Source organism: Leishmania donovani, chromosome 36 (genome assembly GCF_000227135.1).
Source record: "Leishmania donovani BPK282A1 complete genome, chromosome 36".
NCBI classification, from domain to species: Eukaryota; Euglenozoa; class Kinetoplastea; order Trypanosomatida; family Trypanosomatidae; genus Leishmania; species Leishmania donovani.
Window position 1 is genome coordinate 516,761 of NC_018263.1, and position 4,182 is coordinate 520,942.

The following is a 4,182-nucleotide window of genomic DNA, read 5'->3' on the forward strand; positions in this document are numbered from 1 at the left end:
GCCGATGGCGCGGCACGCGGCCGGCGAAGGGGGCGAGGAAGGACATGCAGAGGCCCATAGGACGCACGGCCCGGCTCCGCGGCAGGGCGGCTCGTCCTGGACGGCGAGGGTGCAGCTGTGGTGCATGGGCGGTAGGTGAGCTGCACATGCTGAAAAAGTAACTCTCATTCCATGTTGTCTGGCTCCTCTGTTTGCTGATCGTTACCCTGCTCATGATAGGCCGTCACTTTTCGGCGGCGGCGACGATGTCCCCTACACCTCCAAGCACGCTAACTAGGAGACCGAGAACAAAAAAAGGTATTCCACCGGTGTGTGCATGTCTTTGTGTACTCACTGTGTAAAGACCGTGTGCCATGCTCGACATTTATTTTCCCGCGCTCACTGGGCATATGCATACTCGCTTCATCCACACTTTTCCGGCTACTCCCTGTACGCCGCAGAGCTCTGTGTGTGTGTGTGTGTGTGTGTGTGTGTGTTAGAGGGACGGAGGAAGGGAGGCACTGCGGAAAGAGAACAGCGACAATAGCAGACGAAAGCAGAAAAGCACTAAGCGTGCTGATGAGATGCAGACGAAAAGGAAAAAGATCGGGTGGATGGGGGTATGGATGCGGATGCGTGCGTACCCACGTCCACGACTGGCCCACAACATTAGTTCCCCACCCCTTCCCCTACGCACCGCTTCCGAAAATGTTAACCATTCAGAGGAGGAAGAAAAAAAGAGGAAAAGAGGAGCACCGGATACACAACAAACAGAATGCACACAAGCACCACGCAACCATGGTCTCATGGGCGGCTCTCTATGCAGGTGTGCAGATCCTCACGTGCGGGTCACAGCTGCATCGCCCTTAGCAGCACCACAGCGCCTGCGCATTCGAAACAGTTTGTAAGCCCCCCCCCGCGTCTCGATTTTTTTTGGCGCTGTTCGCTCTTGCCTGCCTCTCTCACGTTCATCAGAGAAGCACCCGGGAAACACACACACGCCCACGAAATAGAGAGAGGGATACCACAGCGCGGCGGTGCAGCGGGAAGACAGGCGACACACCGCCATGGCAAATTTGCCTGTTAGGCAGTCTCGGCAAAGGGGGGCGAGGAGAGTGAAAATGCCTGGAGGACGCCGCGCCCCCTTCTCCCTCGCGGGATCGGTGCATTCGCTCTGTTGGCCGCTCCCTAACTCCCTTTTCCTCCTTCGTCCTCATGTGCCCCTCATTCCCTGTTCGGACGTGCTTACAGCGACGAAAAGGCACAGGCGATGGCACACACCTGGATGGCCCAGACAGTGTCCAGGAGGCTGCAGCTGGTGACAAGCTCGCCCGCGATCTTGAACGGATGCACGTCCAAAGTCAGACGCGTGTGGTTGCCAGAGCGAATGGTGACCCTCTTTTGTTGGTGTTCCAGTTGATCGTCTGGCAGCACGGCTTCCGATGGCACGTGCCGGCCACCGCGCCCCATGGAATGCTGCCTAGCACCATCGCGAATGTGGCGATGAGGCACGTTGCGCCCGTGCACGCCTCAATAATAGCGACGATATACATGATCAGACCATGGGCCATGAAAGCAATCGTGATTATGCAGAAGGACTCCGCAACCTTGCAGCTTAAGAGCAAGCGTTAGCAGACGGCGCGCGTGAAGTCGCGGTTGTAGTAGCCGGCCGAGTAGCACCCGATCCTCGTGCCTCAGGCGATAAAAGCACACACGCTCACACGCAGATTCTTCGTGCTACCCGTGACATCGTACAGCTTCGTCTTTCGGGCACTGCTGATCTCAAGCATGCCGATCGGAGCCGAAATGACAACGACCCGTAGTGCGATGGACCCTAGCACCGAGCAGGCGCCAAATGGTTGCCGAAGCGGGCGTACTCGCCCATCTTATCCATCTCCTGCACGGCATCCTGGCTGCCGCGGTGAGAGTTTATTTCCCCTCACCCCTTTCGCCGTCTTGTGCGTCGAATCGAGCTAATCATCCTTTTCTGCAAGAAATTCGGTGTACATGAGACATTTTTGTCGAGGGGGGTCGGGGAGGCGTGCGGCCGAAGCGGAGCAACCATCACTTCGACTCCATGTACGTGTATGCGCTGTATGGGCCACCAGCTAAGGTTGCTTTCCAATCATGCCCGGCACCTCCCTGGACGCAAAAAAAAAAAAACATAATCTCCTTCGTCAGTGTACGAAGGATGTCTCCTTAGCTGGAGAACAAGCGGGAGGCAAGAGAACTGAACTAACACAAAAAGTATCAAGAGGGACAGAAGCGGAAAGCATAGAGAGCCAGGGACGGGTTTCCCCTAGGATGTAAGGAAACGTATTAAGCGTCGACGCAAATGGACACAGCAGGGCAAGTGGGGGGGGAGCGACAAGCAGGGGTATCACCCCCCTCTCCAAAAAAAAAATGGTCAAGTGATGATGCGCCGATGCGGGTGCCTTAGCCAGTGTACTTCCCACGCCCAATACGAGCACGCATGGTTGTAGGAAGGAGAGTAGTGGTGGTGCCTGTGTGAGGGTGTCCGGCAATGCGAGCGGCACGTGAAGAAAAGGTCGAGAGAGTGAAACAGGAGAAGTGTGCATGTGCCGCATGTCACTGGTGCCAGGAAAAGCGGCAAAACAGCAACGAAACACAGAGCTGCAGTCGAGCAGCAACTGGGCGAGGAGAGCGCCAGTACGCCGAATATCTGTACTTCTGCTGGGCTACAAAGACAATCCGATGCACCGACGGGACTACGCCTGCCATCGCTACCGAAATGGTGCTTGTGCGTCACTCCTCGAATGCGTCGCATAGACTTGCCTTCGTGGTGAATGTTGCAACATGCAAAACTATACGACGAGGGCTGAAATCCCGCGACGCGCCGCGTTCTCTTCATGACGAGCCTCATACACCGCTTCGATTCCTGCCGTCTTCGCGGGCTTCCAGCAAGCTACGCGCGTCAGAGAACGAGTGCATATTCATATTCTGTCCGGCTAAGAGGCATACGGAGAAACGCTGAATTGCGCCACAGGACGGTGTCTACAACCACAGCACTCCTTCCCCCGCCCCTCCTCTCCTCCACGGAAAGGTAAATGGCCATTGCGAAAGCAAAGGGCGTCACGGGCGCTAAAAGCAAAACAAAAACAACAACAGCGAAAAAAAGAAAAAAAGTGGGAAGCATACAAAAGGGGAACAAAGAGAGAATGACAAGAGTGTCGTCGTCACGATTACTCCCACGTCACAGACAGACAGTGTAAGCCGGAGCACACGCGTCGTGGGGAGCGAGACACGACACGCCCTTCTGATCCCTTTCTCTGCTTACGTTTCCAAAAGAAGAATATACATCCTCCCCCTTCTCTCTCTTCTCTCCTCTCCGCCTCTGTCTCACAAGCGAAACGATAGAAAAAAAAAGTCGCCCTCCTTCACTAGTGCGATGTTATTAGGTCATTGTCAAAGCAGGTCACTCAATGCGGGTGGTACGGCCAAGGGAGGGAGGGGGGGGGGGGGCAGCGGAAAGCATTCGAGTCCGGAAATGGACCCACAAGCGCGGGGGCGAGAAGAAAAAGAGAAGCCGCATCGCCAACACCAGAATCAAACAAACACATATGGGCAGGAGGGGACACCGGTAAGTACCATGAGGGAGAACTCAAACAAAAAGGAAAAACAGAAGAAAAAAGGAAGCATATCAGTGGACCACATCACGGCACGTGATCGGTGAAAACCAAATGCCGAAGCTACATGTTTCCAGAGAAAGGGCCGCAGAGACGGTGGAGGCGGGAAAGGGATGGGGGGAGGGTGAGAAACGGGCCAGGGGCAAAAACGATGGTGGGGAGCGTCGGCTCGCGCGCGCAGTGCAGGAAACAGAGAGCGCGTCAACGCCATGGCCCGCATTCTTCTTCAGTGACCCGATGCGAGCTCTAAGGAAAAGGCAGAGAGCACAAAGGGGTGCTACTGATCGCCCTCCGCGCTCTGACGCTGCACCCTCAACAGCCAGCAGAACTTATCGAAGTGTGCTGCATCCTGCACGGGACTCCGGGCGCGAACGAAAAAAAAAACAGGGATACAACAGATACTGGCTTGCCCGTACCCCCTCCACTCCACAACTTCTCCCCCGCCCCTCAACACCGTAGATAGGGTCCGAGCGAAGCAATGGGATAAGAACAACATGCAGAACTATCACACCGTATGACGACAAACCCGCGGCGAGGAGAGGAGCAAGAGAGCGCA